Source organism: Callospermophilus lateralis, chromosome 1 (genome assembly GCF_048772815.1).
Source record: "Callospermophilus lateralis isolate mCalLat2 chromosome 1, mCalLat2.hap1, whole genome shotgun sequence".
Classification (NCBI taxonomy): domain Eukaryota; kingdom Metazoa; phylum Chordata; class Mammalia; order Rodentia; family Sciuridae; genus Callospermophilus; species Callospermophilus lateralis.
In genome coordinates this window covers 80,726,128-80,744,085 of record NC_135305.1, presented here as the reverse complement: position 1 = coordinate 80,744,085, position 17,958 = coordinate 80,726,128, and the positions used below count along the sequence as shown (strand labels likewise).

The window sequence follows — 17,958 nt, the reverse complement described above, 5'->3', positions numbered from 1 at the left end:
ACCTGATAGTTAAATCTGTTAACTGTTTAATGTTGGGTGTATCAGAGAGATCTGAAGAAAGTAAAAATAATAAGAAAAGAAGGTGACAAGAATGCTATTTTAGGAAGATGGTCAGAGATACCTTCCCTTCCATAGTAACAGTATAATGAAGGTGTTTGTGCTGCATAACACTGATTAGAAAATGTTAATATTACTTGATGTTATATAAGAGTATCATGCTTTATGAAACCTTTGTGATTAGGTTTTCATTTAATATAATGACCACTTAAAATAATTAAGAACAATTGAGATATGTTTAAATTACAAAGATTGGTTATCCTTTCAGATACTGTATACAGCACAAGAAATACCTATCTAGGGTAATTTCAGGGTAGAAAAAAGTACACCTTTATTTAAATTTCCCTTGTAACAAATTTAATTGCTATATGGTACCCTATATGTCATAGTATTTATTCTCTATAATAGCTGTTTAAGTGCAGCTAGTTTCTAGATTAAATTTAGTTTTAGATATTATATTCATTATTATAATATGCTACCACAAATAGTAGCAATAATTATAATATTTTGTTGAAATAAGTGTGAGAAAATATTGTTTCATAAATGATGATTTCTCAAACTGTCTTTTCTGTACCTTTATGTGAAGAAAGTAATTATATATCATTGCCAGGTAAAGTGTGAAATGATTGGTCTCTAATGAGATGCAGACATTTTTGTTTCTTGTTTTTACTTTCAGGGATGAAATGAAATATATTATTTGTACTTACAAAGTGTTATACATTTTTTAAGTAGTGGTTATGCACTTAATAAATGGTAAATAATTAAAAGGAATTTTAACATAAGAAAAAAATTGAAGGTTATCCAATAGTGCCTCTCATTTGATGCTTAGATGGGACATCTAGGAACAAGTCTGGATTGAGATTGGGTGTGACTTCTAAATTTGTACCCTTAAGTTGAAATTTACTGTTGATTTTTTTTTAAGAGTCAAGTCTTCATAATTATATTTTCAGTTAATTTTAGTTAATTATGCCAGGCCAGGCACTGTTTAGATACCCATGCCTCCTTGGAACTTAGATTCTAAGAAGCATCAGAGAAAACTTGATAGTTAATACACTGTTTAATGTTAGGTATATCAGAGCTCTGAAGAAAGTAAAAAGAATTAAAAAAGAAGGCTACAGGAATGCTATTTTAGGAAGATGGTCAGAGATATCTTCCCTTCCATAGTAACATTTGCGTTAAAACACCTGAATTATGTTTGGGGGAACTATAAAAATATTTGGGGGGTGTGAGAGTCACAGACAAATATCAGGTTTGAATTTGCTGAGGCAAAACCATGATTGATATGGCCTAGGAAGAAAAAAATCTGCAGAACTGAGCAGGAACAAGAGAGGTGGTTGGCCAAAAAGACTCAGGTAAGAAATGCAGCCTGGGGCAATTTTAGAGTTGAGTTTAAAGTTCAGTTGAGAACTCCAGATTTTAAGTAGAAATGGTAAGTCACTAGAGAATGTGGCCATTCAGACAGAGTAACTGTTTTTGTCCCTTTTGCAATGCTGAGAATTGAACCCAGGGCCTTGCATATGCTAGGCATGTGTTCTACCACTGAGCGACATCCCCAGCCCAGAGATTGACATTTGTATACTAAAATGTCAACAGTATGTATCCCTGGGCAGAAAGATTTCAGTTGTTCTCCCCACTTTGCTTCTCTGATTTTTTTAAATTTATTCTCAAGCAGTGAGCCCTACCATTCTCCTAACCAATAGTTCTTAACAAAGTTGATCTATTTTGTACAATATATAAATCCCTTTCCAATTCAGTAACTATAAATGTTTATCTGTTGTTTGGCTGTACTAAATATCTTTCACTCAATTTTTAAGCATTTTGGTTGCAAATAAAGTATTTAGCTCTTTGTGTGGGGGCACCTCTAAAGTCTGACCACTTTGCATGTGTTATTTAAGATGCTGGAAGGTAACAATAAAGTGTGATAAATTACCCATTTGGGGGAGACAAACTGGCAAAATGTTACCACTTGAATAGAAAAGTAAGAGGAAGGCTGGCATGGTGGCACTTACTTATAATCCTAGCATTTTAGGAGACTGAGGCAGGAGGAGTGTAAATTCAAGAATAACCTCGGCACTATAGCTAAATACTGTCTCAAAATAAATGAATAAATAAAAAGGGCTGGGGATATAGTTCAGTGATAGAGCACCCTAGGAACAGCTCCCAATAGTGCCCCCCCAAAAAAGCATAGAATATCTAAAATAGGTGACAGGTGACTATCCTCAGACTTTGCTTTAGATCATGAGGAACAGGTCAGAAGGATTTTGCAGCATAAGGAGAAGATGGAATGTACAGTGGCTATTCTATAATTAGGTTAAAGAGTGAGGAAGGGATTGGGTAGTGGTTAGACTTAAGCAGATCAATTTTGTCATTTCATAGCTTGGATCTGGTATTTTTTTTTTTCCTTTGGTGCTGGGTGTTGAACTCATGGCCTTGCATATGCTAAACATGTGCCATTTTACACATTTTTTCATAACTGAATATTAATGTACACTTAAATAAGTTAAGTCATACAGGGGTGTGTGTGTCTGTGTATTTCTATTGAGAATTGAACCCAGGGACACTTTAACACTGAGTTACATCCCAACTTGTTTATTTTTTATTTTGAGATAGGGTCTTGGTGAGTTTCCCAGCTGGCCTCAAATTTATGATCTCCTTGCTTCAGCCTTATAAGCAACTGGGATTACAGGCATAAACCACCTTGGATGGATACAAGATTGTTTTTAATATTTTAAAATATAGTTTAGTGGTTGATGGACCTTTATTTTATTTATTGGTATGTGGTGCTGAGAATCGAACCCAGTGCCTCATACATGCTAGGCAAGTACTCTTCCACTGAGCTACAACCTGCCCAGCTACAAAGATTATTTAAATTTTAATGTTTTCTCTTTTTTTTTTTATTTTTAGATTTTTATCAGTTTCAGTACCTTTTAAATATCTGTTGAGAGTGAGTTTAGAACGTTCATTAAGTCCTAGGTAGGTCAAGTGTAACTTCACAGTGCTTTTTAATATGTGTTAGCAGCATTATTCATTTTAATAAATCACTATTTATTGTGGTTTTTATTACTTTTTATCTTAACTCTTTCTGTGTTGCTTTTTTTTTCTTTTCTTTTGTAGTATTGGGTAATGAACTCAGGGGTGCTCTAAGTCCCCAGCCCTTTTTATTTTTTATTTTGAGAGTGGGTCTCACTAAGTTATTCAGACTGGCCTCAAACTCATGATCCTCCTGCTTCAGCCTTCTGAGTAACTGGGATTACAGATGTGTACCACCATGCCTGGCTCTAGTGCTTCATTTTATCTATCCATCCACCCGCCTCCTTTCTTTAATATCTACAGATTTTTTAGGCAATGAAATAAGCTATGGTTCTGAGAGAATTCTGTTGGAGGTGGGAGGATTGTTGATATGAAGGCCTGGGGAAAAAAGGAAACATTATGAATCACTGGTGTGAGAATTTACACAAAACATTAGGTTATATTCAATTTTGAGACATTTTTTTTTGCCTTCAAATGACATCTCATGAGAATTTGAAACTACTGTGATACATGGGAATTGAACATTCCCTAAAGGCTTGTGTTTTGAAGGCTTGGTCCCCAGTACAGCAATAGTCAGAGGTGGGGTGTTGGGATGGGATTGGATCATGAGGATTCTGACCTCATCATGGATTAATCCATTGACAAATTAATAATTTGATGGCATTATTGGCAGCTGGTAGAGACCTTAGGAGATAGGGCCTATTTGGAAAGTGGATCATGGGGCATGCCCTGGATAGGAAATCTTGTCCCCAGTCTCTTCCTTGCCGCCCCCTGTTCTGCTTCCTGGCTGCCATGAGCTGAGCAGTTTCCCTCCACACCCTTCTGCCATGATGTTCTGCCTCACCTAAGCCTCAAAGCAATGGGGCCAATCAACTAGGGACCTCTGAAATCATCAGCCAACATAAGTCTTTCCTCCTTGAAGTTGTTTTTCTCAGGTATATGCCAGCAGTGAAAAGTTGACTAACATAACTTTATTAAATCTTTTAATTTTTTCTATGCAGAAAAAATATTGAAATGATATAGAAAATAAACACCATTTTGAAGTTGATTATTTTAAAGTACCTTAGGTTTTAGAGTTGAGGTTGGGTTTTAAACTTTCATGCTGTAATGGTATGACTTCGGGAGAATGTGTATTTTCTAATTCAGAACTTCCAGTTCCAAAGCACTGATAATGTCTATCCTATGTGACTCCATGGGGTTTTTGAAAAATTAAGCATGATATGTCTAAAACTCTTTGAGGACTTAGGAAGAGAATATGTAAAAGAAGAACTATTGAATGATTATCTCAATTTTCTAACATAAGGCTTTGCTGAAAGAACGTGTTCAATACATACTTGTTAATTTAACATGAAAAAAAGGAGTTGAGTAGTAGCATATATGACACAATAGAAAGATGTTTCTTAGTTCCACAATTCTCAGACTGTATCACCATACAATCTGTATTTATAACCATAAGTACCACACGGTATACTGTTTGAAAATGGTGAATTGTTACACTTTTTTGGTACCAAGGATTGAACCCAGAGGCACTCAATCACTGAACCACATCCCCAGCCCTTTTTTTGTATTCTTTTATTTGTAGAGACAAATAAAGTTTCTTAGGGCCTCACTAAATTTCTGAGGCTGGCTTTGAATTCAAGATCCTCCTGATTCAGCCTCCCAAGCCCCTGGAATTACAGGCGTATGCCACCATACCCTAGATGGTGAGTTATGATCCATTGGATGTAAAGTCTAACAGACATTTAAATGTTGCCATAGTCTATTGATATAAGCAAGTCACACAAGGGGTGGGTTATATAAGGTTTAAAGAAAAGGAAGTAGGGCTTTGGGATCATCTTAAGGCTGTTGACCACAACCACATTCATCTGCTACCAATTAGTTCTTGCTGAACTTCAGTATAACTATCACCATTCTACTGCCACAACTCTTCTCAAGGTTGCCAGTGACTTCATATTGCCAAATCCAATAGCCAATACTCACTATACTGTCCTTACCTATTTGTATTTAATCACAGTTGCTATTTTTTTTAAGTCATGAAAATTTCCAAACATAAAAGTAGGAAGCATACTTTAACAAACTTCCCTGTGCCCACCCTCACCTACTTTGAACAGCTGTCAATACTATATTTAATTCTGAGCGTGTGTTGCTCTGATTGCTTAAGAAATCAACTTGATGCTGGGTATAGTTGCACAAGCCTGTAATCCCAGCAGCTAGGGAAGCTGAGACAGGAGGATCATGAGTCCAAAGCCAGCCTCAACAACATAGTAAGGCTCTGTCTCTAAAAAAAAAACAAAAAAAACAAAAAAAAAAAAAACAAAAACCTGGGATGTGGCTCAGTGGGTAAGCACCTCTGGGTTCAATTCCCCATATGAAAAAAAAGGATATCAACTTGAGCTGGGTACAGTGATACACACCTGTAATCCCAGCTACTTAGAAGAGTGACACAGGACAATCATAAGGTTGAGGTGAGTCTTGGCAATTTAGGGAGACCCTGATTCAAATTTTTTAAAAAGGATGGGATGAAGCTCAGTGTCAGAGCACCCTGGGTTCAATCCTCAGAATCTAAACAAGAAAAAAAAAAAGAGTCAGACTGTCACTTCTCTATGTCCTGAATTATTTTTCTTGGTGAACATCAAGAACCTGGTTGTTCTGATCCCCTCCCTCTGGGGACCTCCTTGTTCCCCTTTCCCAGTGACATTTGGTGATATGGCAATATTAATTTTTTGGTTTAGTTTTGGTTTTGGTACTGGGGATTGAACCCAGGGTAAATAACTACTAAGCAACATTTGCAACCCTTTTTATATTTTTGTTTTAGAGGCAGGGTCTTGCTGAGTTGTTCAGGGCCTCACTAAGTATTGAGGCTGGCTTTGGATTTGTATCCTCCTACCTCAGCCTCCCAAGTTGCTGGGATTATAAGCGTGTGCCACCGCACCTGGCTGGCAGTGTTAATTTGTTTTGTTATTGTTGTTGTAGATGGACACAGTATCTTTATTTTATTTATTTATTTTTATGTGGTGCTGAGGGTCACACCCAGTGCATTACACATACTAGGCAAGTGCCCTACCACTGAGCTACAACTCCAACCTAATTTTTAAAAATCATTTTAAAAGATTAAACATATTTGTGGCATATGACATGATGTTTTGATATATGTATATTGATATATATACATTGAGGCATAATTACATCATTAATTAACATATCACCTCACATCCTTATAATCTTTTTGTAAAGAGAACATTTAAAACTTACTATTTGGGCTGGGGATATGGCTCAAGCGGTAGCGTGCTCGCCTGGCATGCGTGGGGCACTGGGTTTGATCCTCAGCACCACATAAAAATAAAATAAAAGATGTTGTGTCCACCGGGGAAAAAACTGGAAAAAAAAAATATTAAAAAAACTTACTATTTAAGCAATTTTCAAGAATTCCATACATTGTTATGAAGATTAGTCTCTGTGCTATAAAGTTGATCTCCTGAACTCATTTTTTTCTACTAGAAACTTGGTATCTTTCCTGCCCTATCCATACCCCTTCTCCCTTGGCACAGGCCCTTATACCTCCATCATTCTATTTTCTGCTTCTGTGAGTTGGACTTTTTGAGATCCGACATGCTAGTGAGATCAGACAGTATTTTCTTCCTGTGCCTAGTTTACTTTACTTACCTCCAGGTTTATCTATGTCATTGCCTAAGACAGTCTTTCCTTCTTTTTTAAGTTGAATGCTACTCCCTTGTGTGTACAGTAATTTCCACCAATTCTTCCATTGATGATCACTCAGGTTATTTTCTTATCTTGGATATTGTGAATAATACTGCATTGAACATGGGACTACAGTTATCTGGCATACTGATTTCATTTCCTTTTCATATACCCAGTAGTAGGATTGCTGAATCCTATGTTAGTTTTATTTGTAATTTTTTTGAGGCACCGCCATAATGTTTCCATATGGTTGTACTAAATTACATTCTCACCAACAATGTACAGGTGTACCATGTTCTCTACATCCTCACCAATACTTACCTATGTTTTGCCATTTTTTTTTATACCAGAGATACCAGGCACTTAACCACTGAATCACATCCCCAACCCTTTTTATTTATTTAATTTTAATTTGTATATACTTGACAGCAGAATGCATTACAATTCATATTACACATATAGAGCATACTTTTTCATATTCTGAAACTTGGTATCTTTCCTGCACAAAATAGAGTCACACCATTCGTGTCTTCATGCATGTACTTAGGATAATGGTGTCCATCTCATTCCACCATCTTTCCTATCCCATTTCCCCTCCCTTCCCCTCCCTCCCCCTTGTCCTATCTAGAGTTCATGGAATCCTCCCATGCTTCCCCCAACCCTATTATGAATCAGCTTCCTTAAATCAGAGAAAACATAGGGTATTTGGTTTTGGGGAAATGGCCCCTTTTTATTTTTTGAGACAGAATCTTGTTAAATTGTTCAGGACCTCACTAAATTGCTGAGACTGGCTTTGAACTTGTGATCCTACTGCCTCCGTCTCTTGAACAACTGGGATTACTGGCATACACCACCAGGCCCAGCTCTTTGTATTTTTGGTACTAGCCATTGTAACAGGTCTGAGGTGATATTGTGGCTTTAATTAGGCGATATTAGTTTTTGATTGCTTTCTTGCTTTTTTGTCATAATAAGATATCCCAAGTACGACTGATACATTTCCTGGAATTGGTTGTTCATCTAAAAAGTCTTTAGTTTTTTTAGTCTGAAATGGTATTTAAAGATCACAGTAAAGAATTCTCCTTAAAACTGGATCATCATTATTTCTTGACCTCCATGGATAGAGGTAGAATATATACAACTTTTAAAAATTAGCTGGGTATGCTGGCACACACCTGTAATCCCAGCAGCTCAGTAGCCTCAGTAGTCTCGATTTCAAAGCCATCTTCAGCAACTTAGCAAGGGCCTAAGCATCTCAGGAAGAACCTCTCTCAAAATAAAACATAAAACGTGCTGGGGCTGGGATTATGGCTCAGCGGTAGAGCTCTCTCCTAACATGGGCGGGACCCAGGTTCGATCCTCAGCACCACACACACAAAGAAAGAAAATAAAGGTGTTGTGTTGTGTCCATCTACCAAAAAAAAAAAAAGTTTTCTCTCTCAAAAAAAAAAAGTGCTGGGGATGTGGCTCAGTGGTTAAACACCTCTGAGTTCAATCTTTGATACAAAATAATTACAATTTTATACTGGGATTTATAACTACAATGGCAAGCACTATACCACTGAGCTACATCTCCAGTCCCATTCTAAGGTTATATGTTTTGTTTTTTTCACTGAGCTTTTTTATGCTGAACATCATGTCTTAACAACTTTAACATAGTGTCTTGTTATATTACAATGTGCAGATTTCAAAATAACAGCATTGTTATTAACAATAAGACTATGAAATGAAACTAGATAATTTGAGATGTTTGCCCTTTATTTTAGGTTTTGAATATCTCACTAAGAAATGTACAGTGAAAATATTTTGTTCCAAGGTCAGTTGGAATAATTCTTTTCTCTATGGGATTTTAGCAAATGATACTCCATCTTGTTCAATTGTTTCCCTTCTAGGCGTTGTTTTTTCTTCAGTTATTTCTGTGCTTTTTCTTACTATCTCCTTTTTTTCAATATTTATTTTTTTAGTTGTAGATGGACAGAACACCTTAATTTTGTTTGATTATTTTTATGTGGTGCTGAGAATTGAACCCAGTGCCTCACACATGCAAGGCAAAGGCTCTTACTGCTGAGCCACAACCCCAGCCCCTACTATCTCCTTCTTTAAATGCTTTTTTCTTATCCTGTGGGATTACTTTTTATTGTGTGTGTGTATGTGTGTGTGTATGTGTGTGTGTGTGTGTGTGTGTGTGTGTTTTCTTACTGGGAGATCCTTCTCAGTTGTGCTCCCCACCCCAACCTCCCAGTAGTACTGGGGATTGAAACCAGTGCGCTTACCTCTTGGCTACATTTCCAGCCCTTTTTTAAAATTTTAAGACAAGGTGTGGCTCAGTTTCTCAGGCTGGCCTTGACCTGGGATCCTCCTGCCTCAACCTCCACAGTGTCTGGATTACAGGTGTGTGCCATTCAGTCTCTTTTCCTTGGTTCTTCCTCTTCTTTTTGTGAAGGATGCGTACCAAGAATCAAACCCAGGGGCACTCAAACTCTGAGCCACATCCCCAGCCCGATTTTGTATTTTATTTAGAGACAGAGTCTCAACTGAGTTGCTTAGTGCCTCACTGATTCTGAGGCTGGCTGTGGACTCCCAGTCCTCCTGTCTCAGCTTCCCAAGCTGCTGGGATTACAGGCTTCCACTACTCTGCCCAACTTCCTGGTTCTTCCTCTTTGTGCTCTAAATTTAAGAGTGCCCAGGGATTTTTATTCTCACCTATGTGCATTTATCCCCTTCCTAATAAACTCATCTTGTCCTGTAGTTTTAAATGCCACCTGTTTTCTGACTACCCTCTAATATATGTCTCCCGCCTGTACTGGCAGATCTTGGTATCCAACTTTTTACTCACTATCTCCACTTGGATATTTTAGAGGTAGTTAAACTTATTAAGTCTCCCCTATTTCAGTAAATAGTAGCTTTATTGTTTTACTCAGACCTTGATTCTTTTTCACTTTCCATAACTGATCCCCTGGTATATCTTGTCAGCTTCGATCTTTGAACTATGCCAGGGAACCAACAAATCCAATCCACTGTCTCTGTCTCCACTGCCATCACCACAGACTACAGTGCTTTCAGTTCCTCTGGATTGTTGAGGCGGGTCTTTCTGTTTCCATCCATACTTCTCTTCACCAGCTATTCTCCACTTGTCAGTCAGAGTGAGCTCGAAAAAGCAGATTGTTCAAAACTTGCCAATGTTTCTTCAAAATAATCTTGGTTTCGGGACGGTAAGTGGAGGTATAGACGAATCAAGATTGGCCATGAATTGCTAATTGTTGAAACTGGGCAATAACAACACTGAGTTTATTATACTGTTCTTTTTGGTTTTGTTTATTTTTGAAAAATGAACCAGAACCAAAGCCTTCAAAAGCTTTTCAGTTTTCTGTTTCAGCCTTGTTGAATATGGTGGCTCCTAGCTATATGTGGCTATTGACTAGTTGAAATGTGGCTAATCTGAATTTAGATGTGTTACGAGTATAAAATATACGCTGAACTTTAAAGACTTAATAAAAAGGAAAAAATATCTTGCATTTTGTTATATGGGCTACATGTTGAAATGATAATTTCTTGGTTATATAGAGCAAAATACATATTAAAATTTCACTTTTTTAATAATAGAAAATTAAAAATTACATGCATGGCTCATGTTGCCTTTTTGTGGGAAATGGATCTTGCTTCCCCTCTGACCTCATCTCCTATTGTTCTTCTCTTCTTTATTCTCACCATTCCAACCACATTAATCTCAAGTAAAACATATTTCTGCCTCCAGACCTTGCACTTGCTAAATTATCTGCCTCAGGTTCTCTTTCTTAGTGTCTGTAGTTCATTCTCTTCTTTCCTTCAGAATTATGCTCAAGCCACTATTTTGTCAGATAGGCCTGATTTATATAAAGCCATCATCTTCACTCTTTATTACCCTTAATCTGCATTTTTAAAAATATTTTTTAGTTGTAGGTGGACATGATGCCTTTATTTTTATTTATTTATTTTTATGTGGTGCTGAGGATCAAACCCAGTGCCTCACCCACACTAGGCAAGCACTCTACCACTGAGCCATAACCCCAACCCCTCAATCTGTTTTTTTTTTCTTCTTGATAACACATTACCATATTAGTCCATTTCTCACTGCTGTAACAAAATACTAGAGTCTGAGTACTTTATAAAGAAACAAATTTATTTAGCTCAATATTTTGGAAGTTCAAGAGCATAGTACTGCCATTTGTTTGATGAGTGTCTCCTTGGTCCATATCCCATCATGGTAGATGACATCATGCAGGAGTATGTGTAAGAGGGGGAGATCAGGTGGCAAGAAAGGATGCCAGAGAGGGAGCAGGAGTCAGGCTTGCTGTTTTATAACAACTCACTCTCTCAGGGTCCCATAAGAACTACTTTAATCTAATGAGGGCAACACTCCCAATGGTCTAATCACCTAGCACTAGGTTCTACCTCTTAAGGATTCCACCAACTCTGTGCTGCCACACCAAGACCAAACTTCCAACACATGAACCCTCAGAGGGCATACTCAAACCATAGAAACCGCTGACTTTTCTGTTTTGTTTATCTCCCTATACCCTGAGATCCTAGTATAATACTTGATATGGAATAGGTATGGCTATAGGTTGTAGAAATAAGTTCAGTGTAGATCTATGTTCAGTGTTGACTACATCTGCAATAAGATTCAGTTTCCCTAAATGTATAAAGAGTAAAATTTGTTAGAATAAAATAAAATAACTCTTCTTGTGGTTTATATATGAGGTATCTCCCCCGCTTAAGCCTCATTGTGAGATAAAACAAGAACGTTTAGAGGTGAAATGATTAGGTTATGAGAGCCTTAACCTAATCAGTGAGTTAATTCCACTGATATAGCTTAACTGGGCGTTAGCTATAGGCAGATAGAGTATGAATGGAGGAAGTAGGTCACTGGAGGCATGCCTTCAGGGTTTGTATTTTGTCCCTGGTTAGTGGAGCTCTGTTTTCTGGCTGTCATGTCCTGAGCTGCTTTCCTTAACCACACCAGTTTGCCTTAGATGTTTTGTCTCACCTGAGGCCCAGTACAATGGTGTTGGCCATCTTAGCACTGAGACCTCTGAAACCATGAACCTCCTCTATATTGTTCTTGTTAGGTATTTTGGTGACTCAGATGCAAAAGCTGACCCAAAACACCCCATACTAGTCAACTTTTATATATTTGTGTGATTAGTAAGATGAGATGTATTATATATCAAAATGCATTCTACCGTCATGTATGACTAAAAAAAAAAAATAAAAATTTAAAAAAAGATGAGAGACACTTATGAGAAATTCAAGAAAGTAAATTAAAATACAGACCAAGACTCATTTTAAGAGTCAGCAATTTCTTTTATCTAATAAATAAAATCTCAATTCTCAAAGGAATTTTTCAGATTCCTTTGTTGTTCTATCATTTGTATTGTATTGATAGTAATCCAGTTAATTGGGCTTAGTAGAAAGGTGAGACAGGACAAAAGGTTTTTGTTGTGGGGGTAAGTACAACAAAACATGATCTGTTTATGAAATAAGTTTTGAAAGCAGTCATTAGTCTTTTTTTTTAGATAATTAAATGTATGAATCAAGAAAAGTATCCCCCCCAAAAAAAGAAGGGAAAAAGGATCATTTTAAACTTATTGTCTTAATTTTAAAATTAAGATAACTAAAACATACTAATGAAATAAAATCAAGATCTTTTCCTCATATGAATGTATTTACTTTTCTATTATAAAGCAGGGTTACCTTCAAAAATAAAATGACACCAACATGGTATATGAAAATTTGGACCATGAAATTTCAATAGACAATATTGACAAATCATTGTTAACACTGTATTAAAGACCATTAACTAATACTCATTTAATAAACTTTTAATAAAGTGAATATATATCAGCATTGTAGCAATACCCAAGGTTATACAAATATAGTTTAAAACATTTTTTTAAATTGTAGATGGACACAATCCCTTCTTTTTATTTTATTTATTTTTATGCAGTGGTGAGGATCCAACCCAGTGCCTCACACGTGATAGGCAAGTGCTCTACCATTGAGTCACACTCCCAGCTCCAATACAATTATACTTTTATTGTAGCTGTCCTTTACTGAGAGCTAATTAAATGTGGAGCAAGTGCTTTACAGGAGTTATCTCAGTTCATTCTCATGGGAGTGATGCTTTTATTATTTTCAACATACAAATGGGGACAGAAGCTTTCCAGAGTTCTGCTTTCAAAAAATTCACCTGGAGGGATGAGAAGTACAGTAAACATAAAGTGCTAAGTGCTCCAGTGGAGGATGCCTAAGAAGAACTGCCTTTAGCTGGTGGCAGGAAGGAAAGTCTTTCAGAGGACAAGATGCCTGCCCTGGATTTGAAAGATAGGGAGGAGATTGCAGGGTAGAGGAGAAGAGTGGGAAATACTGCTAGCGTCTCAGAAACTCATATAAGTTGAGGATTAGTGAGATTTTTCCATAAGCATCTTTTTCATCACATAACACACATTGCATAGTTCCTTGTTTAAAAAAAAGATCTGGCTTGGGCCATGAGGGTACAACTGTTTGAGTTGTCATGAAGTGGGGGAGGGGGCTGGAGTGCTGCAGGGATTGTAGGATCAGCATATTGGCTAGAGCTTTGTTACTCATTTATCTGTTGAACACTTTTTGGCCCTAACAAGTCTCTATAAAATGTACAAATGTCTGGGAGACTTCATAGCTTATTAGGTGATGGCTGAGTTATCATACTTTGGTTAACAGACAAGAAGTCAAGAGTGGCAATGGGACCTGCCTGAACAGAGGGATGGCTTCAAAATGGATGGCTTCACTAATAAGGGAGAGGGGCACCGAAGCAAGTTGTCTATATAATATTTTACTTTTTGGACCTGAAAAATGTAAGAAAGTACTTTTGAAATCAAGCATTGTAGTTCAATATTTTCTTGTCATTTGCCTATTCTGTCAGTTAATTTAAACAGTCATTCCTTGGAGATATGGTGGATATGGTTGAAGACCATTGCAAACAAGTGAGCACTGCAATAAAGGGTGTCACATGAATTTTTTGGGGGGGTGGTTTCCGGTGCACAAAAACATTATGTTTCTATTCTACATGTATCTATTAAGTGTATGAGAGCATGTCTTAAAAAAGTGTATATTTGAATTCAAAAAACTTTATTGCTAAAATAATGCTAACAATCAGGGGTAATCAGGGGTAATCTTTTTATTGGTTGTTTTGATGTTGATGGCTGTTGACTCATCAGGGTGGTGATTCCTTAAAGCTGGGGTGACTATAGCAATTCTTTTATTTTTTATTTTTTTAAAGTTTGCTGCATTGGTCATTTGCTTCCTGTCATGGAAGATTTCTCTGTAGCATACAATACTAATTCATAGCATTTTATCCACAGTAGAGCTTCTTTTGCATTTGGAACCAATTATCTTAAACCCTGTCCCTACTTTATGAGCTAAATTTATGTAATTTTCTCCATCCTTTCTTGTCATTTCGACAGTATTCACAGCATCTTCACCAGGAGTAGTTTCTGTCTCAAGAAACCACTTTCTTTGCCCATTCATGAGAAGCAACTCCTTATCCATTACAATTTATCAAGAGATTGCAGGAATTCTGTGACATCTCAGGTTCTACATCTATTTCTAGTTCTTTACTGTTTTTACCATATCTGTAGTTACTTTCTCCACTGATATCTAGAGCCACTCAATGTTCAATCATGAGAGTTGGAACCAACTTCATCCAAACTCCTATTACTATTGATATTCTGATTTCCCATGAGTTATTAATGTTCTCATGGTGTTAAAAGACAAAATTACAACCAATCTAGATTTGCAGATCTTAATTGGCTTCATTTGTAATTCTAGAATCAGGCAACAGTCTGGACTGTTCAGAATGACCTCTTCTACTAAATGTACATTGTCAATGACAGAAATATTTTTAAATAAATATATTTTTTTCCTCTGAGCAATACGTCTCAGCAGTGAGCAGCAAACTAGTAAACTATGCAGTTATCCAGCTTTTGTGTTCCACTTGTACAGCATCGGCAGAGAAGATTTAGTGTAATTCTTCATGGCCTTAGGATTTTTGGAATGATAAGTAATCACTGCCTTCAATTTAAAGCCATTAGCTACGTTAAGCCCCTAATAATTGAGTCAGTCTGTCCTCTGAAGCTTTGAAGCCAGGCATTGATTACTCTCCAGCTAACAATCCTGGACACATTTTCATCTAGTACAAGTCTGCTGGATCTCTTCTTTAGTATAATTACCTTCTTTAATTATTTCCGCTAGAACTTCTGGATAACTTGCTGCAGCATCTACATCAGCACTTCTTGCTTTGCTTTGCAGTTTTATGTTATGAAGATGGTTTCTTTCTTTAAGCCTCACAAACCAACCTCTCCAGCTGCAGACTTTTCTTCTGCAGTGTCTTCACCTCTCTCAGCCTTCCCTGAATTGAAGAGTCAGGGTTTTGTTCTGAGTAGGACTTTGGTGTAAAGTAAGTTTGTGACTGATTTGACTTTTCATGCAAAACACTAAAACTTTCTTCACAAAATCTTTTGTCCTGTCTCACCTTTCTACTAAGCCTAAACATTTCTAGCTTTGGATTTATTTATTTTTTAAAAATGTTTTGTTAGTTGGCAATGAATTTTCCTTATTTATAAGAGAATCAAACCCAGCATCTCACATATGCTAGGCAAGTGCTCTACCACTGAGCTATGTATGTCCGCAGCCCTCTAGCTCTGGATTTAAAGTGAGAGATGTGACTCTTCCTTTCACTTGAACACTTAGAGGCCATTGTCAGGTCATTACTTTGCTTATGTTTGATGTTGTATCTCAGGGAATAGGGAGGCCTGAGGAAGTAAAAACAGACTGTGGACTGGCAGGTAGGCAGAACAGTCAGAACACACAAACTTTTATTGGTCAAGTTCAATGTTTTATGATTGGGATTTTGGCTGAGTAGTATAGAATTTGCCTATCCTGGACAGGACCATTGTTGGAAACTCAGCACCACAAACCAAAACCAAAACAAAGTCTATTGTTTTGTATGCTGTAGTTCAGTGCTCTTAAAACAATTACAATAGTAATATCAAATATTATGGATCACAGATCATAACAGATACAATAATAATAAAAAATTCTGAAATATCATGAAAATTACCAAAATGTGACAGAGATATCAAGTTAGCACATGCTGTTGGAAAAATGGTTGTGATAGACTGATTTGATGTTGGGTTGCCACAGACCTTCAATTTGTGAAAACAAAACCAGAAAACCAATGACTTCTGAAAAGCACAATAAAGTAATGGGCAATAAAAAGAGTTATGCCTTTAATTTACAGAGGGTACTATAGTGGATCCCCAGGGAGCTTCAGAGATTAAGTGTTCCTCCCTCCTGAGTAGTAATGGATTTCCTACCCCTTTGGCATGGTAATTCAAACTCAGGCAAATTTAGGGGAAGTATTTCCAAAGGTTAAAAAAACTTGGGGCTGGGATTATGGCTTAGTGGTAGAGTGATTGCCTAGCATATGTGAGGCATTAGGTTCGATTCTCAATACCACATACAAATCAATATATAAAATAAAAAATTTCATCAACAACTAATAAAAATATTTAAAAAAAAAATCTTGGGGCTTGGGATGTAGTTCAATGGTGAAAGACCTAAGCAACCTCATTCTACTTGAGACCTCATTTTGCTCTGAAATTTAACCTCTGACCAACTGCAGTCCTAAAGTCAGGAAAATACCACAGAAAAGCTCTGTGGAAACAGTTCTCAGAAAAGCCGCAGATGGTGATCACCTAAGATAGGTCAAGATATCAATATATCTGAAATTCCAGATGGCCCCCACCTAGGTGTGGTGACCAATATCTAAACTAGAAGCCCTGCAGCTTGGCATGTACACCCCTTGCGACATCAGACATCCTCACTGTTTAAATCAATCAATTTTAAGTGTGTCAACCCCTTGAACTAATCAATAATCCTTTCCAGATTCTTTCCAGCCACTTGATACGCTAATCATGTTTTAGAGTTGTTGTTTGATTTTCCCGAGGTGTGTGATGATTTGCTAAGAGATGCTATGATGTATGTGAAGTCCCTGCCTTCCCCAAAGAGTGTATAAAACTGCTGCAAACCCTGGGCTCAGGGCCTCTCAGCGACACCAGTTGCTGTGTGTGCACACAGAGGACCAAGCTAGCTCGCAATAAACACCTCTTTGCTGCTTACATCGATCTTGGTCTCTGGTGGTCTTTTGGGGGTCCTGAATTCGAGCATAACACTGGCAGAACTCTTCTCTACCATGTGCAAGGCCCTGTGCTGGGTTTCTGTTCTCAAGACTAAAAGACTCAGGGATCACTCTAGTTGAACTGGGCTGACTGGGCTGCGCAAAATAACCACACAAGAGACACAAGTACCTTTTTCTTTGGGTCGCTGTGACGGCTCCTCTGACCTTAAGGGTCCGCAGGAAGAGAGAGAGCGAGAACATGCTCTGACCCCGTTTATTCAGGAGAAGCTATTCAAATGAGGCAAGGGGTCAGGTTTCAGGGGCTGAGTCTGTCTTCATGATGTCCACTGTCAGCAGGTTGACTGATACCTGGGTAGGCCACACCCAAGGGCACAGTAAAAGAAGGGGACACATACAAGGCACTTCCATGGAAGATTCTATCCTAAACAGGGCAAGGGATTATATTACAAAGGAACAGGTGAATGTAGCTCCACCCATGGGGCTATAGCAAGACACACCCAATCACAAGACACTGACCCTCAAACCCAAGAAGGGTGAGGAAAGCTCTGCCACATTTTTGTGACTGAGCGCCTCAGCAGCCAGCTAGGGAGTGTGACCCAGTCACGTGCAAGGTTGGTCTCCCACAGTCCTGGGTCCCATTTCCAGCACCACAAAATGTAAAACAAATCAAAACCTGACAATACAATGTTATGCTTGAGGTCGGGTCCCACAAAAGACCACCAGAGACTGAGATCGATGTAAGCAGCAAAGAGCTAGCTCGGTCCTCCATGCACACAACAACTGGTGACACTAAGAGGCCCTGAGCCCAGGGTTTGCAGCAGTTTTATACACTCTTTGGGGAAGGCAAGGACTTCACATACATCATAGCATCTCTTAACAAATCATCACACACCGCAGGAAAATCATAAAACAACATGATTAGCACATTCACTGGCGGGAACAAGTTGGGTAAGGGTGAT

The 17,958-nt window shown here is 37.7% G+C and overlaps 1 pseudogene; it reads left to right on the top strand.

The window, feature by feature from the left end:
- The window catches only part of LOC143397607 (HUWE1-associated protein modifying stress responses pseudogene), a 35,257-nt pseudogene that overhangs the window by 16,256 nt on the left and 1,043 nt on the right, over window positions 1–17,958 (top strand).